Source organism: Manis pentadactyla, chromosome 1, assembly GCF_030020395.1.
Source record: "Manis pentadactyla isolate mManPen7 chromosome 1, mManPen7.hap1, whole genome shotgun sequence".
NCBI lineage: Eukaryota > Metazoa > Chordata > Mammalia > Pholidota > Manidae > Manis > Manis pentadactyla.
The window spans coordinates 195,342,502-195,366,551 of NC_080019.1; the positions used below are offsets into that span (position 1 = coordinate 195,342,502).

A 24,050-nucleotide genomic window follows, 5' to 3' on the forward strand; every position below is an offset into this window, starting at 1 on the left:
ACACGAAGGTCGGTGGGGCAGAACAGATTCCAGGAACAAACCCACAAGTTTAAAGGCAATTGATTTCCAGAAAAAGTGCCAGTGTGATTCAGTGGGGAAATGGTAGTATTTTCAACAAATGGCTGGCCAGGACTATTGGAGATCCATAAGCAAAAACAAGCAATCTTTGCTGTACATCATCCCATATTAAAGCATTAACTCAAAATGGATCGCAGACCTCAGAGTGGAAGCTAAAGCTGTAAGATTTGTAGGAAAAAGAATGTGGGGGACACAGACATCCTTAAAAACAAATAAAATCTGACACATACCACAACCTGGATGATCCTTGAGGACATGATGCTGAGAGAAATGAGCCAGTGACAAAGGACGGATGCTGTGTAGTTGCCCTTAGACGAGGCCCCTGTAGCAGGTAGGCCCACGGAGACAGAAAGCAGGCGGCAGGGCTGGGGCTGGGAGTTAGTGTTGATGGGATCGGACATCAGCAGGTAGACAGAAAGTTCTAGAGATGGAGGGGATGGGGATGGTGATTCACAGTGTGAATGTATTTAATGCCACTGACCTGTACACTTACAAATGGTTAAAATGATGAATTTTGTGTGTATTTTGCTACAACTGAAAACCAGCCAAACAAAAAGACAAAAATAGCCAGAGTCTGGGGTTTCACCTGTGGGTCATAGGCTGAGGTGCGATGGGGAACTGGGTGGCCAGGAGGGGAGCCTCGCGTGCAGGTCTGGGGCTTGAGCAGGGCAGGAGCGAGAGTGCAGGGCACAGTCGCACGGGAGTCTGGGCCTGCGTGCACAGTGGGGCTGCAGGTGGTGGGGCCCTTTTGCAGGGTTCAGCCCTCACTGTTCCTGAGAGCCTGCAGGGAGATGGAAATTGCTTTGCGTCTTCCCAGGCTGTGACCCCTGGAGCTCTCTGGGCTTGCTCTGTCAGGCCTCCTCGTCAGGCAGCAGGCCGTACAGTGCTCGGAGAGGCCTGAGCATGCAGTGTCCCCGTGTCGGCTTACGTTGGTGGAACGGTCTGTGCCTTGGCAGTCATGGGGTCCCTGGCGCTGTCTCCTGACTCTGGGGAACATCCTGCCAGTACACTGTGTTTGTGCCCTTCAATTTCAGGCCATCAGGGCGAAACCTCTGAGGACAACACACCAACGGCTGCTGACCTTGTGCCATGGTAAGTTAGGAGGAGGCCTGATGCCTGAGCAGAGTGCATGTGTGTGTATGTGTGTGTGTGTGTGTGTGTGTGTGCACATGGGTATGTGCATGTCCATGTGGGTATGGATGTGTACATGTGTACGTGCATGTGCGTGTGTATGGGTATGTGCGTGCATGTGTGCACATGTGAACATGCATGTTCATGTGGGTATGGGTGTGCATGTGTGTATATGTACCGTGTGCATGTGTCTGCACATGTGTATATGCGTGTGGGTGGATTGTGTGTATGTGTGTATAGGGACATGCTTGTATATGGGTGTGTGCATGCGTGTGCACATGTGGACATGCATGTTCAGGTGGGTATGGGTGTGTGTGCACACCGTGTGCATATGTGCCCATGTGTGCACATGTGTATATGTGTGTGTGTGGGTGGATACATGTGCATGTGTGTATAGGGACATGCTTGTATATGGGTGTGTGCGTGTGTGTGCACATATGTTTATTTCTGCTCCCAGGAGTGGGCCCTCCAGTGATCTGGACCTGCTTTCATCAGTAGACATGGAGTCCCTCTGCCTCAAGGGCCAGGCTTGCCACCGGGCTTTGATGACATTGAAGGGACAGTGTGAGGCATAGTCAGGACTTAGTATATTGTTGTTGGTTAATTTTTTAAAGGAATATACACTTTAAATGTTTTATGGCCAAAAAGATATTTATTAAAATCAGTTCTTGCTTATCTAAAATCCAGACGATAAGGCTCAGGTAGTGTGGTTTCCCCTCATGTTCTATCCTGGGAAGGATGAGCTGAGCCCAGAAGCGGGCAACCTGAAAGCGCTGCGGGTCCCGTGGCATCTGTAGGGCACAGCGGGGGTGTCACCGAGCAGCGCAGACCCGGAATTCCAGGAGCCTCTTTGAGATGCACCAGCAGCCATCCAGCTTAGACCTGCAGGGGCGGACGTGTGACCCGGAGGTCCGTGCACGTTTGCCATGAGGAGGAGAGCCAGTGTGGCCTCAGGGTGGTCAGCTCCTGAAGGGCCAGAAGCCCAGTGATCACCAGCAGCTGTGGTGCACAGCACCCCGCTGGGGGCACCAAGGACGAGCCTGTCCCATGGAGTGGCCCCCTGTGACCCAGGCCCTCTCCTGTCCTCCCGTGCCCTGACTCCAGGCTGTCCAGGACCCTCCTTCCATGTTCTACCCCCAACCACCTCCCTTCTGAGCCCGCAGTTCTTGGGCCAGACCACCATCAGGTGACTGAGTGACCGACTCCTTTGTATGAATCAAGCCTCGGCCAGATGGCCTCCTCCTGCTCCTTCTTCTCCGGACCTGGGACCCATCTGCCCTGTAAAGTGCTTTCAGCAGAGAGTGTGTCCCTGCCGTCACATTCAGAGGTTATGAGTCTAACTCGTGCTCCCAGCTCCCGGGTGGCGGGCAGCAGCCCCCTGTGCCTCGTGGCTGCAGTGCGCCGAGAGCTGCCGTCTGGTAGAAAGGACCTCCCTCCCAGTATGCACAGGACTGATACCTCCATGGGGGGAGTTTCATATTTTCAATGTCTATAGTGTTGCTTAAATATGTCAGTTTAGCACTGCAGCACCTCTTTAGCGCTCAAATTAAAATTACTTTGCTTATTGTCTGTTTAGAATAAGTATTTTATTGAGGGTGCATATTTGTTAACTGGTAATATAAATAAGATTCACACAGCAGTGCCCAGCTGACTGGTACTCTAAGCATCTCATCTCCCACATTCTGAGTGTTTGTTTTTCTGTTACTGATTTAATACACAGTTTATGGTTTCGACTGTTACATTGTTGCAAGCTACTATTGTGTGCGAAAGAAAACCAAGTTATACTGTATCCTAAGGTTGAGCTCTCTGTGTATCCTTTTGATAACCATCTGGCGCTGGTGGGACTGGCCTCAGGGAGGAGAGCGGCCTTCCCTGGGGCCCCAGGGCTCAGGGGCTGTGGGGGGCACAGGAAGGAGCCCTGGACCTGTGAAGTGCACTGCATGGCGAAGGCAGGCATGTGCCCTCCGGGGTGGTTCATTTCTGGGGGGGAGTGGCCCAGGGTCACCAGTCATCAAACTCCCAGAAAGGGGGAATGTGGGGGGTTGTCTGGAGGTCAGTTTGATCTCCTCGTTTCTGGGGCCCAGGGCCTCAGAGTCCCCTAACAGCTGGGTGGGGGAGAGCGGCAAGTCGGGAACACTGTTTCTGAGGACTAGTAATAGCTACAGGGTGATTCCCAGGCCAGATTTATAACTGAGCGTCTGGTAAAGTCACCTCAACATTCACAAGATGGTCAGTTATCATGACCACTTAACAACGTGAGCACTTGTAAGGGGCGGGAAAGATACAGCAAAACCAAACAGATAATACTGTGCCTCAGACCCCGCCCCCAAGGCTGGAGGGCGCAGGAATAGCCGGTTATGACTTGAAAAGAAGGTGTCCAGATGTCTGATACATATCCTGAAAGAGGCGTGCAACTAAGTCATCAGAGAATTAAAAGCCACAACGTGGTGAGTGTACAGCCCCGGAACGGCTGAATGAGAAAGCCGCCAGGCGAGGAGGGTGCGGTGCACGGGCGCACTTGCACATCGGGGTAACCGGTCCAGTCCCTTTGGAAACTCACCACCACGCATGTCTGCCCCAGGGGGAGCACGTGAGCGCCCCTTATCACATACTTCTCTCCCCGTTGGTGCGGAGTGAGGGCTGTTCTTCGTGTTTCTCGCTTGGGGACCAGGCTCAGGAAGAGCAGCCTGTCTGCAGCCACACTCCAGAAGCCGCTCTGGGATTCCGAGCCCCTCAGCCCTGCCCTGAGGGTGGGTGTGTGTCTGTCCTGCCCCTGCCCGATCCCGGTGCCCTGGTGGGACCTTGCACTGGTTATCACATCATGGGCCATCCCTGCTGCCCTGGAGTGAGAGGCTGGTAGGGGTGCCCACAGGGCGGCAGGGCCTCCGCTGACCAGAGTTCATGCTGTGGGTCCACAGAGGCACCGGGATCTGTGCGTCCCTGAGAAACGCATTGGTGTGGCCGGGGGCAGATAGTCACTTTGCTCCTGCCCCTTACGGGCAAGCGGTACCATAAGCAGAGCATCCATCCTGGGGCACAGTTACTGCAATTTTAGCTCACACCTGTTCTCCACTTATTTTTCTTACAAGTCTTAAGGTGATTTTCAGGCTTTCCTAGTCTGCCCCGGGCTCAGTCCCCGGAACAGGGTCTTTCCAGTTTGCTTATCTCATGATGCGCTGCTCTCCCCCACCCTCTGCCATTATTCTTCAAGAGCCTGGTTTTGTGCCTGATAAGAGGCCAGGGCGGTCCTACAGACCTGCAGCATGCGGCGTGTCCCTCCAGGGACCATAGGTCACCAGAGATCACTCAGACCGGCGGTGGCCCATGTGGACTGCAAACCTCAGTCTGAGGCCCCAGCTGGGGAGGCGCCTCCACCCAGGGGGCGGGCAGGCAAGGGAAAGCTTGCTGTCTGACAAAGCGGCTGAGCTGGAAGGCCAGGGGGGTCTGTGCCCTGGCTGTCTGAGCTCTAAAGGTGGTGCAAGGGGGCCCGGCTAAGGGCTCAGACTTTGAACAGCCGAGCTGTAACCAGAGAAGGCTTACATTCTGCCACGTAAGCTTTTTCCAATAAAAAGGAATCTTACCAGAGTTAGTTAGGATAATTGGTTTGACTGTTGTAACCACTGCAGAGACAAAGGTTGGAGCTTAATAAGCAAGCAAGGCAATTTTTTTCTTAACATTAAGTGTTAATTACAGATGTTTTTACACCCTTGTAAAAATTAAGCACAGAACTGAATCTAATAAATAATCAAACTTTCATTCTTTAGTCTATTCCAAATCCTGCTCTTTTCTCTGAAGGGAACAACTATAAATGGTTTGTGGTTTATCCTCCCTGAAATTGTAAAAAACACAACATACATACATACATACATACATACATTCATACAGAGTTGGTAAAAATGTGTGTCTTTATCATAATGGTATCTGTGCAACTTGATTTTGACTTGTCTTGGAAGTCTTTCAGTACAGTACACATAGATCTACCTCATTTCAAAAAACTTCCTTTTTTATGCATGTTCTAGAGGGCATGCATATGTACACACATGCTCCAAGTACACACATGCTACAGGTACATGCATGTGAGAAATGTCTGTGCGGTGGTTGCAGAGCAGTCGCCCTGTGTTTTCTGTTTATTAGAGCCAGAGGCGCTCGGACAGCAGTGGAGAGCCAGCGTGCCTGTCCTCTTATTGAGGGGCTGGCTGGGGGCCAGGTGACAGTGCCCTGTGGGGTGACAATGGGCCCCATGGCTCTGTGGTTTCTGAGTGAGCCCCGCCAGGCCCAGGTGCCTGACTTGCTGGAAGACGGACTTTGCCTCCTGCTGGTGTGGAACCAGCTCCTCTTTTCTGTCTCTGACTGATGCTGTTTGCAAGTTGGCAGGGCGATGGGGAGGCTGTAGATGGACAGTGACCTGGACCAGATTCCTTTTCCCGAGGAATGTGTTTTCTGGAACATTCCACACTGTGTTCCTCCTGTTGGGCTGGGTGCATGCACTTTTCCATGGCTTTACTGGCTGGTCACAGTGTCATTAGCACAGTTGTGCTCTTAATGACCCAAGGGGCAAGTGCTGCAGTAACAGGGGCAGGGCTGTGGCCTGTGCCTCCTGACTCCACTTGGTCTTGAGGCCACTGTGGTGGGTGCCATGTCTTCTCTCACAGATGCAACCTGCCTGGCAACCCCTTACCCTTTGGTGAATGGAACTAAAAGTTGAAGAATGCCTCCTGCATTGCCATGCGCAGGGCCGCAGAGCACATTGCTGCATTGGTTTGCCTTCACCCTGAGGGTCCTGGCAGGCACGGAAGGGCCTGCTGGGGGGCACCTGGAGAAAGGCCATCGGCCCATGCGGCCCCCTCAGCCGTGGCCCCGGGTACTGCCTCCAGTCTCCTCCTAGTCTCTCCATGTGAACTGACGTTGGGAATGTGTCCCTGACACAGCAGGGCCTCCGGGCGGGCATGGGAGCTCATTCAGTCCAGCCCCGATGTTGGAGAGGGGGTGCCAGGCTGCACAGTGAGGCCGGCTGGCTGCCCCATGAACAGAGTCAAGGAGCCCGGCTGACGCCCCACTGCAGCCCTGCCCAGCCCTCATTGCTGCAGGGCCTCCCTGGAGGCCCCCTGGGTTTTCTGTGTGGGCGATCACACCATCTATGGATGACGGGAGCTTGCTTTCTTCTTTCTAATCCTTGTTTCTTGTCTTATTGCAGTGGCTGCAGTAAGTTCCGTGGAAATAGAAGCCTCAATGGGGGTGTCCTTAAACAGTTATGAAACTCTGGGTGGTGTGGAACTTCATCTGCTTTTTCTGACTAATGAGATAATTACATTGTTTTTCTTCTTTAATTCTTATTATTAATAATGGGCATTATTGATTTTCTGTAGTACAGCCTTTTGTCCTGTCCTTGCATAAACCACATTTGGTCCTGATGGTTTCTTGTTTTGTACCTGCACAGCTGGAATCAGTTTGCTACTACGTATTTAGTATGAACAGTCCATTGATACCCATGCAGGCTATTGGTCTGTTGAGTGATGGGCATTTTGCCTTGCTCCTGATGTTTGCTGGAATGTCACTAATGCAGCTGTCAGTGCAGACAGGTATCTGATGGGGGACTGGCAGATGGTGGGCAGGGTAGGCGCTGCGGGACAACAGAGGCCTCCTCCCAGGGAGTGGCAGGGAGGGGGAGAGGAAGGGCACGGGAGGCCAAGGGAGAGCAGGGGGCTCCGGGTTTGTAGACACGAGGGCAGCTCTTTCCATGGGTGCCCCAGGGCTGATGCCCAGCAGCATGGTCCTTGCTGGGCAAAGTGCCCTGGCCTCATGGTGGACTGCAGGGGTGAGCGTGGAGGTCGGGCAAGGGCGGGGGGGGCAGCTGCAGGTGAGAGCGGCCAGGCCTGCTGCAGGTTGTGTGCATGCCTGTGGGGTATGAGTGAGGTGCACACATGTGTGCGTGGAGGCGTCGGCATGGTGTGCTCCAGGCTCCTAGCGGAGCAGGCAGCAGGGCCGCGGGCACGGGAGCCCTTCTGGCTGCAGTGATTGTGCCACCGGCACACCTCTGAGCGCAACCTGGCACAGGGACCCAGGGTGGTCTGACTGGGGGGGATGCGGGGGAGGAGGTGACTTCCAGGAAGCCTTCTGTGTTGGATTCATGGTGTTTTCAGGCTGGAGCTGCTATGACTCATTTGGGGCTGATGAGAATGGCCCAGCCAAGGAGAGTGTCTCATGGATTCTTGAGAGGCTGGGGGCGGGGGGCACACAGGCTGGGCTGACCTCCACCTGGTGATGGGTGCTGGCGCTGCACAGGAAGAAGGCCAAGGCTGAGGGAGCCCAGCCAGTGCTGGGCAGCATGTGGGCCTGGCGGAGACGTGGGCCAGGATCTCCAGGAGGGCCACGGTCGCCGTGCTGGTTGGCCCAGATCCCTCGCCCACCCAGTCCCACCGTGGCAGAGAGGTGGTGGGTTTAACCAGGGTTTGGCTTGGCAGGGCAACAGCCGGCGAGGGAGCCAGGGTGGTGGAGCAGCACCCGCGGGGCCTCCGCCTCCCTGTATACCTTTAGCAGGTGGCCGAGGTGCTCAGAGAGTCTGTTGCAGCCCTGGGACTGGGACCTCAGGGTGCCTCAGGGTCTGCCATCATGCAGATGGGGAGGCATGTGTATGTGTATGCATGTGTGCATGCATCTGTGTGTGCATGCGTGTGTGTGTGTGTGTGTGTGTGTGCAGTGACCTGTTTGGGGCTGATAGAGGCAAAACGGTGAACACACGCCCTTCATGGACCCTGAATGAGGTTCCTCACCTGAAGTTGTCTTGGTGACTTCCTATACCTTATGCTGCTGCTTGGCACCTGTGCGTGTGCATGCGTATGCACACACACACACATACGCAGGCTTTGTTTCTTTAGAAACAAAGATCTGATCCAATTATCACAAATGTTTCATCTTGGGGTGGGCACATGGGTGTCTGAGACATTGCTTTTTTGTGTTTGACTTTTTAAAAGAAAATATGTATGTTCTGTGAGAGCCAAACTGGGGGGCTTCCATCCCAGGGCAGAGTCCTCCGTGCGGTTGAAGGGCCACGTGGAAAACTGGTGAGGTGGGTGGAGAGGCCATCCTACTCGTGCCCACAAACCTGGGGTGAGGTGGCTTCTCGTGTGACCAGTGGGCAGGGTGCTGGGGGCAGAGAGTAGCCATCAGCCTGTGCATGGAGGAATCTGCTTTGTCGCTTGACTCAGGACCCAGAATACTCTGTGGCGGCACGGCCCAGCTGGGCCCTGGTTGGTGACCACGTGTCTGCCCATCAGGAGCCCCTGCTTTCCTGCCAGTGTGCAGAAGAGTGTCCCGGGGGAACCAGCCGTGGTGCTCATGCTGGCTGGCGTGGAGAGAGAAGAGGCCAGGGAGCAGGGTGCACCCGGGAAGGTGGGAGCGGGTCTGCCGCCACCAGGGTGCAGCCTCCATGGCTGTCCGTGGACAGAGCACAGACTCTCAGACCTGTTCCAGTGCGTCCCTTGTCCTTGGGCTGCAAGGATGAGACCTTGGGATTGAAGTGGGGCACAGGGAAAGCCAGGACTGGAGTGCATCTCTGTATTTGTGAACCGGGGGATTCTGGACAGCTCAGGGACGTAGTGTTTACCATGTTTGCCCCCAAGCTCCACACATGCAGAGCTCAGAGCTCCCTGCAGGGCTGGGCCCACAGCCTGCCTGATAGCACGCCTGCCCCGTTGGTACAGAGCGACGGGTGCTAATTCTGGGTCAGTAGCACCTCCTTTCCACCACTGGGCCGAGAAGTCAGCGCCCCAGAGCCGTGTGTAACCTCAGCTGTGGCCTGGTTTGGTAGGAAGGAGGCCTTTCTTCCCAACCCCTGCTTCGCACACTGGCTCCTTCTGCAGCTGCGAGCCTGCTGTTTTCCAACAAGGAGCCTGCCCCAGCCCTGGCTTTGTCTGTGTGAGAATAAGAGGAGGAAGCAGCAGCTGCCTTGCCTGCCGTGGGACCCAGTCCTGCGGGTCATGGGCAGCCGGGCACTCCTGCTGGGCCCTACAGCTGCTGGCCCAGGCTGTGCTCCTGGCTGCCTCCGCTTTCCTGGTTTACGGAGTGTAGATCGTGGGTGGAAAGGACACCAGGTGGGCCCCACTCCCTGCAGCTCCTGTGTCCCCAACTGGGCGGGGCTGAGGGTAAAGCCTGCCACCCCCAGGGCGCTCACACATGCCACTGCGGGCCCTCCCTGCAGGTCTGCCTGGGGAGCCACAGGGAGGCACGGGGCCTGCCAGGCTGCCCCGAGCAGAGTGCGCCTCCCCCAGTCAGGTCGGAGCGAGCCCCGCAGTCGCTGGGAGGGAGGTTGACTGCTGGGCCTGCATCCCCGACGGGCCGTCTGCGCCCTCTGGGGGCCCCTTCCTAAGCGCTGTCCACAGGAGAGCAGCACTGGGTCACTTGCCCACCCAGGGACCCCTCCCCACCTTGCTTGCCCTGAAGAAGAGCACTTGCTCCTGTTTAGTGTGCAGGAGTCCCCATGGCTTATCCATCCTGAACCCGAGCTCCAAGAGAAAGGTGAGGCCTGGGGAAATCAGATGCTTTGTTTGATCTGCGGCAGCTCCAGGGCTTAAGCCCGGCCCTGGCGTCTGGGGCAGAACAATTCTGAGGCTGTAGTGCCCCCCAGTCGGGGTGGTCAGAAGCTCTTGTCCGCCCAGATGTCCCACGAGTGACTGAAGGAACAGAGCCCAGGGACCTGGTGAAGTCCTGGTGTTGGACGTCATGGCCACGCGTGGCCGTCCACCCCTCGGAGGTGGAGAGGCGGGACTGAGAGGCTCTGGGCGTTGAGAACACACGGGGCACCGGGACTGGCAGAGCAGGGGGTGTTCGCCATCCACCAGTGCTGGCAGTGTCGGCTGCACCTTGAAACCGTGTTTTGGCTAAATTGGGTTACATAAAATACTAAAATTAATTTCTCCTTTTTCTCCCCACTCTACAATGTGGCTACACGAACGTTTACATTACATGCCTGGCTCCCTCTTTCCCTTGGCCCACCCCTGTGTTGTTATCTTTAAAGTGCCTGGGACAGACGCCTGCCTGGACCCGCACCGCCTCCCCAGCCCGGCCTCCTGTGCCCGGGAAGCCTGGAGGATGTTAAGTAGCGCGTCCGCCAGGAGGGAAGGTGGCTGACTGGTGTCACTCCCGCTTCTGTGGGCCGAGCGAGCTGTTTCTTTTGGGGTTGCCGTCAGGTGACGACAGGCTGAGAGCTCTGAGGTGTGGGCACATGTTTCAGCCCGTGTGGCAGGGCCGCGGGCTTGACCCTCTGGGATGCCCAGGGTGGCTCTCGGAGAACAGGCGCCTGTACGGGGACCTCCCGCATGAGAATGAACTTGGGTCAATAAGTCATCAGGTGTGGTGGGTGTTAGCTGTGTGCACCCAGACATTGGAGAGAGAAGAGACCTCTGGTTGTGCTAGAGGTTCAGCTTCTACCAGCTGAGATCAACTGGGTACAGGTAAGGGTTGAGGAGCCAGACCTGGTGCCCAGCCTGGCAGTCCTGGGTGATGCCAGAGGAGATGGGCAGACGGCCAGGCCAGGGGTCCAGAGGGCTTGGCACAGGCCCCACCTCGGGCACACATAGCAGGAGGCAAGATTCACTTCGGTTAAGTTGTCTGCCCCGCCCTGTCTGACAGACCTGCTGGCACAGGAGACAGAACTTTACCCTCAGCCAAGCAGGTCTGGATGGTAAGGACTGAGGGGAAGGTTTTCCTGCAAAGATTTGCCCAAGTGAACACTTGACATTTGACTACATGGTTGTCCTCAAGAGACACCCGTAGGCTTGTTCACTTCACTGCCAGGCTCTCAGTTACTGTTACAGCTGGGACTGTGTGGCGGGAGGGCCTGCCTGTGTGTCGGGGAGCAGGGTCCAAGTCCCACCAGCAGCCTGGGGCATGCGGGCTGGAAACTCGACAACTTAAATGTCCTCAGGAGGACGTGGAGATGCACTTTTTCCTACACCCATTTAATGAAATACTCTGCAGCCAATTGGATGAGAATGGGGCAAGCGGAGCTCCAAGCCCGTGTGGCCTGAGCGCAGCACGGACCCCACGCACCCCTCCTGCCCAGCTGTGCATGTCTGTTGTCCCCACTCTGCAGAGGAGGTGTGGCCCCTTTCTCGAGGACATGCGGCTCCAGGGTGGACAGGCCAGCATCTGGGCCAGGTGGCATGCTCCACATCCATTCACGCTGTCTGCCGCTTCCTGAAGAAGAGGAGAGATCGGTCCTGGCCTGAGGACTTCCCTGCCGCAGGCCTCAGTCATAGGAGCCGCTCTACCACACCACCAGTGGGGGCTCATGAGCGGCAGACATTCATTTTTCGGCTCTGGAGCCTGGAAGTCCAGGCTTGGGGGCCCCAGATCCTGTGTCAGATGAGACCCGCTTCCTGGTTCATAGATGGCCCGCTTTGTACTGTGTCCCCGGGTGGGGGCAGCTGGGGAGCGCTGGTCCCATCAAGGGGGCTCGCCGCCCAGGGCCTCGTCCTCCTGTGGGCCCTGCTTCCGTCACCTGGGGGGTCGGGCTCCACACAGGAATCTGGGGGAGACACACAAGCATTCAGTCCAAGGCGCACGGCACCTGGTGAGATCCAGAGCAGAGTCACAGCGTCGCAGTGGGAGCGTGTGAGGGTGGTGCTGGCCGTCAGCCCCAGGCATGGGATGGGGCCATGGACAAGGTCACCCTTTCCACGTGTACTTCTGCACGGTTTCCACTTTCTGCACCAACAATGTGTGACTGTCTCTACTCATTCACAAAATCTTTAAAAAGCAGTCAGTAGTTGGGCTCTTTCTTACTTGAAGTGTTTTATGTGCGCTGAGGACCTGGGCAGGTGGTTTGCGCCAGCCTGCAAGCGGGGACCGCATCTCCAGGACCCAGGCTGAACAGAGGGCCTTTGAGTTTCTGCCACTCCATCCAGACGTGGGAGCTAGGAAGAGAGCCGCCTCTGTGACCTGTGCCTGCACAGCTTTCCCCCCTCTCTCCAGAAACTGCAGCAGCCTTCCCTCCGGCCATGAGGCTGCATGTGCTCTGCTTGGGGGAAGCCTGCCTCTCCCTGGCGGCCAGGGTGTGGGCACTTGCTGAGCGCCGTGGCTGGCCTTTGCTCCCGGGCAGTGGGGACACAGCTCCTACTCATGGAGGCAGTGGTTTGCAGTTAGATGGCCTGGGTTTGAGTCCTGACTCTGCTACTTACTCGCTGTGGGACTTCAGGCAAATTGCTAAGCCTCTCTGTGCCTCAGTTTCCTCATCTGTAAAATGAAGCTCCCAACAGCACTGTGGAGAGTGAATGGGCAGATGCACATGGAGCCATCAGGGTGCCCAGCGGCTGCTAGGCACATACAGGTGTCCCCTCTTACAGGACCTGCCCCAGCTCAGTTGAGAAAGGCTTGCCTAAACCCTAGAAATCAGGCCCCTCTTGGGTGTGCTGTGGGGGTCGAGGCCACGTCGAGCCTGCTGCTTCCTGCCGGGGCCTGGGAGGTGTGGTGCTGGCCTGCCCACATGTTGAGCTGCTCTCCTCATGCGGGGCAGCTGAGACAGCTGCTCCTCATGGCCACTCGGCCGCCGCGGGAGGAGCGAGACAGGCCCTGTGCGGTGAGGAGGCTAGCCCCCGGGTCCGGCGTGGTCGGGCCCGTCCGCAGTGCCCTGTCGGTCATTGTGTTGGGCCCTCGCACATTCCAAGTGCATCGCCCCCGCAGGGCCCACCCTGCTGGAAAGTTCCAGGTGCCCTGCTGTGAGAACTCGCGGGAGGGCAGAGCCGTCCTCGGCCACACAGGACAGAGGGCCCTTCCCTGGTCTGGAGGGACACCGCCGGGGTGTAGGCACCCTGGCGCTTGCTGGGGTGCAGCCATCCCTAGGCCTCACAGCCCTGAAGGCCCTTCCTTCGCCCCTTTGTGGCAGCCTGAGCAGGTCACCAGGGGACACCAAGCCTCTGGAGGGAGGGCTCGTGAGGGGAGGGCACAGGCTGCAGGAGCCATTGGGTGCTCCCCTCCCGGGCCCCCACTTCAGAGCCTTCCTCTTGTTCCCACCCTGCGTCCCTCCCAACTTGGGGTCGGGCCCCTGGTCCCCCTCCTGCCAGGGAACTCTCACTGAGAGCAGCGTGCTTAGCAGTGTGGCTGTGTTCTTATCACTGTCAGTACACCCGGGAGCTTGTAAACGGGCACAAATTCCTCGTGTCCCCTGGATGGGGCAGACTGTTAGGTGACTTACACATGAGTACCACCTGGTGGGCACCTAGCTTGCTCCTGTGCTCTGCCTAGTGTGGAGATGGGGGGCTGCAGGCCTACAGCTGGGCAGCACCTCACAGCAGCCCTGCTTTGTTTTCTTGAGTTGGAATAACTTTCATCTAGAGGTGCTGTGACCAGAGCAACAGCCTGCCCAGGAACAGGGTGTCCCTGAACCAACCACTCGTCCTGAAGGTTTGATAGAAATTTTAATCCTGATTTTCAGTTGAAATGGTTAGGAACAAAGCAAGCTGATGCATATGAGTTTTAAAATACATATAATAGTTCAGATTTCATGTCTGAAACTATGTTTTGTTTAAAAATTGCTTTCCCTGTAGGAGTTTCTTGCGGGGATGAGGGTCGGGTGGTGCTGGTGCCTGAGCCGATGTCGGGCTGCCAGGAGGTGCCCAGGGGCCGTGCCGTGCACTTGTGGAGTAGACTGAGTCTGTCTGCTTGCCAGCACCTTTGGCTGTCCTAGGCTGCTCTGGGACTGCTGGGGGGTCGCTGCAGGGGCTTCTGGGCTGTGTCCACATCTTCCTTACCATCTGCCAACCACTGCTGGATGGTAGCTGCCTTTTAGAAGGTCACATGATTAGGAAACAAGGCCAGTCAACTAGCCTCAACCTGCAGTCTTTAAGAAATAAGTGTGTTCTCATTACCCAAGTGCACGGTGCCTGAGGGGGCATCAGGCTAGAGGTCCGGTCCCACGTCCGTGGAAGGCCTTGCGGGTTGACCCGTGTCTTTAGGCAGAGCTAGCATCTCCTAGCTCCCCACTAACCAACGAGGCCCTACCCCACGAATGGCAGCGCTGTCCCTGTATGCCTGCCGCTGGCTGCCCCTCCGTGCCTGCTCATCTTGACTGTATAAACGCTGTGGAGCAGCTGCACAATGTCTAGCATAGTTTCCAAATGTGCTTCAGAGCACTGGAGACGCGGCCGCTGGCTTCCCTGGGCTCACCTCGTGTTTACTTGTGTTTGGTTTGCATAGTAACTCATGTTCTCTGCGTGCCCCAGTGTGGATGGGAAGGACATTGTACCAGCTGGTCCCCAGAGAGCCCGCCTCTTTCCCGGAGCCTCTGCCGTGCCGGCTTACTGACCCCGGAGCAAGTCAGAGCAAAGAGGCTTTCCACGCGTTGGGGTTTTACTTTTCTCATTTACTTTTTCATTTGTGTTTTTAAAGGTGTGGACAGCAGATTGGGTTGAAGAGCAGAGTACAACCCTGCTGACTACCCACAGTTGCCACCACTGTGTGTCCAAGGCTGGGTCCCAGCAGGACGGGGTGCAGCGCTGGGCCGTGTCCTTGGGCGGCAGGGGTGCGCAGGCTGGAGATCGCTTGTCTGGGAAGAGCTCGGCTGCACACGCTGCCCCTTCCTGCTGATCCCTGGGACCCACAGAGAGGGCTCAAGGAACTTGTCATCTTTCCAAGTAAGTGCTTCTGGAAAGCTCCAGAGCGCCCTGTCCAAACGGCTGGTGGAGGGATGCCTGGGCACGATGGAGGTGGGCAGGAAGGGCCAGGGAGGCCTCAGCAGGCCAGGGAGCCTTACGTGAGTGCTCTCGGTGGCTTTCCCTGTTGGCCGCCTTGCCACACCCCGCTGGCTGGGAAAGCTTCTCTCCGGTTCCAGGCCACGCTAAGTGGATAAACAGGCTGGTGAGGCAGCGCGTCCCCTGGGTGCTGGCGTGTCATCGGCCCAGTGGGTGCGGTGGGCTTTGCGGGAGAGCAGTGGCATTTGGGCTGACTGTGGAGGCCCCCCCCAGGGCCCTCCAGCCCTGCGGCAGCTGTGCCCATCACTGCCAACTGGAGTTACAGGCAGAACCCCTGCATGTCAGGAACCGGCAGTGCCTTTGGGGAACCAGGGAGAGGTGTCTCACTGGGATTTAACAAGCAGCATTCGAGGCCTGGGGAAGATAGAACCAACTTAGGATGCTGGCCCTGGGAACTGCTGGAGGCAAACGAGCCCGGATTCCCTCCCAGGGGGTGGGGGTAGAGCCAGCCGCACCGGGGCCACAAAGCTCTGAGGCAGCATCACCAGACTGGTTTTAAGCCCTGCGTCTGCCAGTTACTTGGTGATCTGGGCAGAACTGTTAGGGTTGGCAGTCGACTGAGAGAGCAGAGACATGTTACCATTAGCTGAGAAATCTGTGTATGGCACCTGTCACTGAGCAGGGCTTCACGTGGCCCACCTGACCTTTCACCACGTGTCTCCTCGTGGCCCCTGTGGCCTCACTGGTGTGCCTGGGCCTGGCCCCTTTTAGTTTCCACACTGATTCTGCCCTTTCTCAGACTGTGGCATTAACAAATCCTCCCAGGTAACTCAGAGGCCATCAGCACCCAATCCTGAGATGCTTCCAGATGGGGCCGACCCTGGAGGGCCAGACCTGGCAGGGGTCAGGTTGGCAGAATGGACCCCAGGTTATCTGTGGGGCAGGGGAGGGCGGGGGAGACCAGAGCTCTCCTGAGCATGTGTACACCCGGACCGAAGGTGAGCTGAGAGGCTGGGCTGGGGACAGGATGGGGGCTCCAAATGCAGGGCCCCTGACCAGGAGCAGGAGGGCCCAGGACCCGGCGCTTGGGTCTGGAGGCAGCTGTGGCAGGCACAGATGGGCTCCTGTGTTCCAGAAGCTGGGGAGCGTGGCAGCTGCTGCTGTGCCTGCCGCGGACTCGGGGGTGCCCAGTGGGCTCCCACAGGGCAAGGCTCTGTCTATTCCCAGCCCCAGGTGCCTCTGCCGCCCACCCTCCGGTGGCTGGGCCTTCTGTCCCTCCTCCCAGCTCACTAACTGAGGACCCACTGGTGTTTTAAGTGTCAGTGCCTCCCTGCTTCCGGGGCAGGCGCTTGCGGGCTCACCATGGGCGTGTCCCTGGAGAACACAGCTACTCTGGAGTGGCCTCCAGAGCAGCGGCTTCTGCAGCTCCTTTGGGGGACTAGGAGCTAGAGAGCCTTAGCTGGCAAGACACTGCCCGGGGCAGCCCTCTGCAGCCCTGCAGCACCAGTGGACTCTGCTCCGGTATGAGCCGCTGCAGCCCGGGCACCTGCTCGGCCAGCCCGGGGTGGAGAATGACATGCTGCCTCGGGGCCAACGGGGCCAGCTCCTTCCTCAGACCCCATGGGGCAGAGGTATCTTGGGCTCTCCCAGCGAGGGGCCTGCCACACAGCGTGTTTGGAAGCAGGTCTTCTGCGCCCAGTGTCACGGCAGGTGCAGGGAGCTGTGGCCCCCCACTCCCCTGGAGAGGGTGGTGAGTGGGAAGGAACCCCTCCTCCCGCCCCTAGGCATCTGCTGAGTGCCTTCTGCACCAGGGTGCACTCCACTATGGGCATCTGTCTCTGGGCCACCTGACCTCACCTCAGCCCCTTCCCTGCAGAGGCAGCGAAGCAGGGCCGTGCGGGGCAGGAGCAGGTCCTCGTGCGCTGGCACATCCTCATCCCGCTTCTTCACTGTATCCCAGAATAAGAGCAGAGGCTCCTCCTCACGGCTCCTCACTCGGGATCAGGGGTGTCGTGTGTGCCCCCTGGAGCCTTGTCCGTTTGGGTGGGGACCCATGAGCCCGGGACCTGGCCCCAGACAGTGGGTGTGTGTCCATCACTTGGAGGCCTTTTGGAGTCTCTCTAGCCCAGCAGCCGAGCCCGGGTTCCTCGCCGCCTCACCCAGAGCCCTGGCCCAGGCCGCATTGCTGCCGGGTTCCTGGGCATCTGCAGGGTGGGGTCAAGCAGCGTGGGTCTGCAATCCTGGGACCGGGTGCCAGGGCGGGGCCTGCTGACCTGCGTCGTGGGGGAGCCCCGGGGCCACCTGTTTACAGTGGTTCCCAGCAAAGCCGCTTATGGGATTAGGTGTGCCTGACCAGGTGCCCCAGGGGCAGGGGAAAGGCTGGTGTTCTGTGCTGCTTCAGGGAATCGTTTTCATTTGAGCCAGTCTCTGAGGCCAGGGTGCTGCTGGGTTGGAGGGCGGCACCCCAGACGTGTCCGTGCCCCCCTTATGCTGAGCAGATGGCGTCAGCCACCTGGCTGTCACACGTAGGCGATGCGGACCTGGTCACAATCCCTCTGGCTTATCCTCTGGCCAGAGGCTGACACCCACTCACCCTGACAGTCTGCTTCTCACTGCCTCCCAAGAACACACGGGGCAAGGGGTCCGAAGATGCTGGCCAGCTACTCGGCCTGCCTCTTCTCGGGGCTTTGTACTGCCCTGGCTGCTGTGGCTCTGGCCTATTACTTCTACTGGTGAGCAAGGCCTGGCCCGGCTTCCGGCCATCCTGGGCAGGGGCTCTGGGGGGCTTGCTTTCCTTCGCCTCTGCTCTCTCGTTCCACCCTCTGTAGGTCACAGCCTCTGCCCACTGCGTGGGTCACGCACCTCACAGCAGGTTGGGAGGCCAGTCCTCCAGAGTCACTCCTAAAGCGTGGCGCACCTGGGCGCCACCGTGCTTGGGCCTGGGGTGCTATCCTGCCCTCAGTGAAGGCTTTTTGTCTAGAACAGTCTGGAATAAGGTTCAGAGGCCCCTTGTCACTCCCGTGGGTTCTCAGTGTTTTGGAGAAGGGGAAACCCTGGTGGGTCATACCCGTCTCTGCACCTCCGCCTCTTACCTCGTCTCCTGGTGGAATGGCTGATGACTTACAAGGCAGTCTGTAAATTAAGTGGAGAACAGGCCATTTCAGGCAAAGGAACGCCACTCTGTTGTCCCCATAAATGGTGAGCTGGTGTGTGTGGACTCACCGGCAGCCCTTTCTGACAGTCGTGACCCGAGTCACACCAGTTCTTGCTGGGAATGTGGGGCATCAGCAAGGTGTGGACTCGCCTTGGCTGGGTTCTGGAGGCCCAGCGCCGGCTGGATGGTAGATGGGGCCTCTGTGCTCTGGGCACCTGCTTTCCATCTGTAAAGTGGGGCACCGTGTCCGCTCCATCTCCACGCAGGGCAGAGAACAGTGGTGGTCTGGGAGCACCTGGGAGCAGTCCGGGAGGGCCTGGCATCCGCCTGGAGGTGTGTGCTGTCAGGGCGGCCGCGGGAAGACCCAGAAGCCCAGGTCTGGGCCTGACTTTATGTCTTAGGGCTGGAGAACGGGGTCATCTCCTGGGAAGAGGGGTCGGCTCTCCGGAGGCTCTGTCTCTGGTTGTTTTGTTTTCCTGGTACACACTTGGTCCGGCTGGGGGTTCTGTTCTCTCACCTGGAAGTTCTCCCTTCTACTGACCTGATGAGAGCTTCTCCCACATCTGGTGAGGGAGGACCCTGTGCGCCATGGCCACCTGGCGGGGCGGGGCTCACATCTCGGCTCCGGGCACACGCCCTCGTGACCTTGGTCCCAAACTCCAGTCATTTACTTCTTCAAGTGACTCTATGTCCAGAGGTACTTGCATTTCAGGTGTTATGTGAGAATAATCGATAGTTATAAAGTGTACAAGGAGGATCACAGTCAGAACCCAGAGGTAAGTAGGTGTGGGTGGGATTTCGGGGAGGCAGCGGTCCAGGTGAGAGCAGGAAAGGCGAGTGTCCCTCGTGGAGGGGTTCCGGGCCCTGGAGCCAGCAGTGCCCACAGCAGAGCCGCCTCCTCGCTGTCACGAAGCCAGGCCCCCTGGCACAGAACTGAGGCCACCATGCCACCCCACCATCGACAGCGGGTGGAGGCAGAGAGGGCAGAGGTGGCCGGCCTGCCCGGGCTCCCCTGTGGTGTGTGGTGGCACTGGATGGCCAGGTTTGACCCGAGAAGGGACACCATCTGCATCACCACCCAGCAGACCACCCACCCCACCCGGGGAGCCGCATGGTGGGTTTCTAATCCCGTCTGTCCTCTCACAGTTTCTCTTCTAATGCTTGTGCCAGCCACTAGATAATGGCTCAATCCCGAAATGGGTGGGAACCCAGTTCAAAGGACATTTCTTGAAGCTTTTTGTGATTTCTCTGGAGGATTCAGGCAGCCCCAGCCACACCTTTCTGAGTACCTGTCCTGGTCTCCAATGCTTAGATGGGGGAAAAAAGGTTTCTGTTCTCTGGGTCTACAGAACTGTCTCCTTTTCCATCCCCCAGTAAGGGCCAGCTTTGGGGCTCCCTTCTCAGCAGCCATGCTCCCGCTGACCTGGTCCTGCTCAGCATGGGCACTTGCTCAGATTTGGTGTGGCAAGAGGCATTCCTTGTGAGCAGGCTCTTCACATGCCTGCTGTGATCAGCACTGGCAGCCCGTGTGACGAGGCCCAGGCTGCGTTCCCAGGCTGGGAGAGGAGCGTCACCTTTGCAAATCTGTAAGCATGCCAGGGAAAAGGCTCATGGCCTCCATGTGCCTTCCATCGTCTGCTCTGTGTGCACAGTGGCCCCATCTCCCGGCTGTGCGTGGAGGCTGCAGCAGTTGTAGCTGCTCTGCAGACATCATGGCGCCCAGGGAGAGGCTGCCTCCTCATCTGCCTCTGTTGCAGGCAAGGACACTTTCTGTAGCAGGTGAATGTCCCTGGGGAGAGGGCTGGGTGCAGCCGCATGCAGCCTGGGGAGAGATGCCCCAGGGCAAGTGAGGCGCAGGGAGCTCAGTCGCCTGCCTGTGGGTCAGTCTGCAGGGTCGCCACATCACGGTGGCCCAGGAGGTAGCCATGCTTTTCTCAGTAAGCCTTGCTTCCAATTTGGGTGGAAGAGCCCAGGACCCACCTGGGATGTGCAAGAAAATGCAGGTTCCAGCTCCTGTGTATGCGCCTGCCATCTCCTGTGGCCACTTCTGCTCCTACACGGTGGTCTCACTGTGGCTGTTCCCAGACTTGCACTTCCCCAGTCTCATCATGAAATGTGCATTGGACCATGAGATCCCAATGTGCTTCTTTATGTGGTTAAGTTACAGCAAGGTTACGGTAACCTGCCAACCCACATACCATTGGGCATGACCTGGGAGCCTGGGAGCATCCGCTTTGTCTGCACCTGCCCCCTGCCAAGGACACAGTGGGAACCAGGAGGCGGTCTGGGAGGCGGGACGGCAGCCACCATAACTTCTGGAAGAAAACAGGAAGGGTTGTGTTGCCCACCTCTCATATCTTAAATATTTAGTGAGTTCATTGACCTTATTGCTAAAGCCATTTGTTATTAAAGCCTTAGGCATTTTCCTCATCTTTAAAGGAAAAAAAATCCTGCCACTGAGAAATACCCTAATAGAAGGCATTTCTTTCCTGGCCATTTATGAAGTTGCTATCCTAGCATTTCTCATTGCATAACTGGGCTATTTCTTCTTTTCCTTAAATCCCATGACTTCATGTTCATTAGATTCCTTCTGTTTTGCTGGACTACATCCTCAGGTAATCTTTTCAGAAAGGATGAGTGCAAGTTAAATTTTCTCAAACCTTGCCTATCTTGAGAAGTTCCTAATTTCTGTCTTCAGTTTTTGTGTCACTCAGGGTCCTAATAGAAAATAAATGGCATTTAAACTGTGTAGAGTGAGGAGAATTTAATGAAGGGGCCGTTGCACAGGTGTACAGGGACGAGGGAAAGCGGTAAGGAGGTAAAACCCTGAGTGGAGCGTTCTTGCTGGTGGTGTGGCCCGCTCAGCCAGGTTTTTGTGAAGAAGGAGGGGGTCCAGGGAAAAGCAGAAGGGGTATCATGGGATGCAGCTCTACTTTTCTTGGTCCCAGTGTCCAAATTCTGTGACATTTGTAAAGTGGCCACATTTCGGCTTGTGCTCCAGCATCAGAGTCTAAAGAAAAGACTGTCGTGTCCCACCGCTGCTGGCCTGCAGGTCCAACCTGGTGGCACGTGTGGGATGGTGCTGCCCGTCACGGGCCCACCATCCCCGGAGCCAGCAGTGAAGCCTTTGGTTCAGCCGACAAGCCTGTTGTGGGCACGTGTGTTGCAATTTAGCAAAACCAGTATAGTGGGAGTTGGGGAGTGGCCCAGAGGGGAGGCCGTTCTGAGCATGGCCACCCTCCTCACCATCCTTCCCAAGGCGTCACGTGCTGTCTGGGGGCACAGGCACAGGGAGAGGGCGGCGGGGAGAGTTGCCTCTGAAGGCGGGTTGAGTTTGCACTTCTTTCTGGACCTCCCCCAGGGTGTCTGTGGGTTCCAGGCCAAGAACGCCCTCTGCTGACTCTCCAGTGGGAAAGGAGGAAATGCACTAAATATGCCCCTCACCAATCTTACCTAAACCGCCTCTGAGAGGGTGGCAATGGCCAGGACTGGGAGGACGTGCCCGGCAGCTCAGGTCAAGCTCTCACTCCCGCCCTCAACCGGGCTCACAGGGCCAGCTCGGGGCAGCTCCTCAGAGCGCCCAGCCTCTGATCCGATTTTCCTTCCGTCTGTCTGGCAGCCCAGTGCCAGGCCTGGGGGCAGGTGGCCGCGGAGGAATCACGCAGAGACCAAGTAAGGAAGGGCAGCTGTGTGGGGCTGGAGCGTGGGGGCTGGTGCAGCAGGGCTGAGGCTGGCATTCGCATTCAGTGAGGGAGGAATGTTCTCAGCAAGGTCAGGAGACAACGTTTTGTTTAAGATCAAGCTCAAGAGGGCAGCAAGGGAGGCAGTTTCTGTGTGAGCCATGTCGTGTGCCCACTTTCTTGCCACATTTGCGTCCTGGAGTCAGGGCATCACGTGTGAAGGCGCAGGGGGTGGGGGCGGGACAGCCTAGACAGGCCGTGGTGTTTTGTAAGCATCCTGAGGACCATCAGGCGCCACACTTCCAGAAACTGCTCACACCTCAGTCCAACTAGAAAAACAAGCTTTCAGCGAGCAGTGCCTCAGGCCCTGACATTTCACCCAGTTGGCATAGTGTGTCCCTGGTCCGCTCCTGTGACTGGATGCCCTGACAGCTGTTCTCAGAAATGCCCCTCACCCTGCAGCTCCGGCCCTCGGCCATTTCTGCGCTCCAGTGGTGCCTGCTGCATAGGCGGCTCCCACCTGGCCGTGTCCTGCCCCCTAAGTCCCACTGCATCCTTAATGGGCTGAGACCACGGGTCCCTCCCAGTGGGGCCCGGGTACCTGGCTCCTGTGCAGAAGAGAGGGAAGGACAGAGAAACGGCCAGGTATGGTGCCCGGCTGTGCCCTCGGGGCTGCCCAGTGTGGGCTCGCCGGGTGGGGAAGGGGCAGAACGGCAGCTGTCCCACTGCCGTGGGTGTTCTCCAGCTCTCGGGATGGGAGCTGAGGGACTCGGACTGCTCACAAGGGCCTGTCCTCCCTAAGCAGGGTTACTGGGGGGGCCACAGAAGGGCGTGCTCTTTCCAGAGCGCTGCAGCACTTCTCTGACACATTTCTTTCAACTGCACGAAGGATGCCTATTTCCCAGAAAGACAGCTGCGACTGGGCACCAGCTGTCCATCTGCACTGCTGCAGGGGTGGCATCATCGAGCGTGAACTGGAGGGCAAGGTGGGCTTGGGGTGAACCTCCCGGGGCTTGGGGAAGGCAGAAGAAGAGAAAGCCTCAGGAACAGATAGATTCATGCTCAGGGAAACAAAGTGAAGAAAAATTTAGGAAAATAGGATTTGCATGTCTATTTAGACATGTCTTACCTTCCAAAAAGAGTGTGAGCCATAAGGACAAGCAGGTGGGACTGATCAGGGTCTCAGACGCCGTCAGAGTTCCCTGCCTGTGCCAGGAAAGCAGGCTTCTGAGTGGCAGCAGTTCTGGTGCAGGCAGCAGCCAGAGGGGAGCGGCGACCAGTTAGGACCCTCGGCACCGGCGTCAGCCCTGCCCTGGCGGGTGTCTTCTCAGCGTCCAGCACTTGTGTTGAAGCCAGAGCCAAGCTCTCCCCAGAATGCTGAGAGGGGGCAGGGAGGCCGCGTGTGGCCTTTGCTCACTGATCCTTGCAACTAGGATTCCAAGTGGACCGAAGAGGTTGTGTCAGGTGACCTTGTGTTTGTCCAGCCCCAGGGACAAAGGGGACAGACCAGGCGTGGGTCAGGCATGTGGGGGGGGTACTCATCCCTGTGATGTCTGGTGTGGGTGGGGTGGGGGTCGTGGAGAAAGACCTGCAGGAGGCTAAGGCCCCCAGCCGCCCAGGGCCTCACATCTGCCCGGCTGCCCCGGCTGAGCGCCTCTTGCCAGTCAGGTATCTGCCCCAGGAACCAGGAACCAGGGCTCAGTTCTGCCCCCGCAGCCGCCCCCTTCACCCTAGATCTCCTGCTAGTGGGTCATCCTGTGACCTCAGATCTCCACAAGGCCCAGAGGCTGTGAACTTGCAGTCGGCTTTCTTCCTGTTGCAAGGGCAGGAGTGGCTGGCCCTCTGCAGCCCTGAGGGGAAACCAGAGCCCCACGTATCTTCTTTAAGTGGGAAACACAGGTACACTAACACTCTCCTACTGAACACTTACTGAGCAAGCGTCCGTCTTGTTTCTCTAAGAGTAAACACCATCACAATGGGCGGGTCACTGCTGCAAAGTCATGTCCACGTCAGCTCGACTGTGCATGTTCCCTGTGAGACTGTGTGTGCATGAGCACATGCGTGCACTCTGCACCTCAGTCCCCATCCTCTGCCCCCTCTGGGGAGCGTCCTGCTGCTCTGGCATGGCCATGGGGGGCGTGAGGAGCCTGCTGTGCCCCACAGGCCCAGATCATCACAGGCTACCGTGTAGTCATCAGGCCCTGAGAACGTGCACCTCCCTCCCACCTCCCACCTCCCAGCACAAACATCACCACTACAAAAGCCAATAAAACCATCAGAACAACTGCCTAGGGTAGGCAGGGTGGTGGTGCTGAAGGCCCT

General features: G+C 57.6%; 1 protein-coding gene across 4 annotated transcripts in view; it reads left to right on the forward strand.

Moving 5' to 3' along the window:
- Positions 1–24,050, forward strand: part of AGPAT3 (1-acylglycerol-3-phosphate O-acyltransferase 3) — a 74,453-nt gene that overhangs the window by 23,680 nt on the left and 26,723 nt on the right. Inside the window, exons 1-2 of one of the 4 annotated variants that reach the window (XM_036912002.2) lie at positions 7,056–7,066; positions 14,593–14,837. The exons of 1 other annotated variant lie outside the window; for it this stretch is intronic. The gene's annotated coding sequence lies outside the window, so the exon portion shown is untranslated. Of the gene's footprint in view, positions 1–7,055; positions 7,067–14,592; positions 14,838–22,235; positions 22,374–24,050 lie in introns of those variants that run through there. 2 more of the 4 variants (XM_036912001.2, XM_036912003.2) reach the window with 2 other exon arrangements.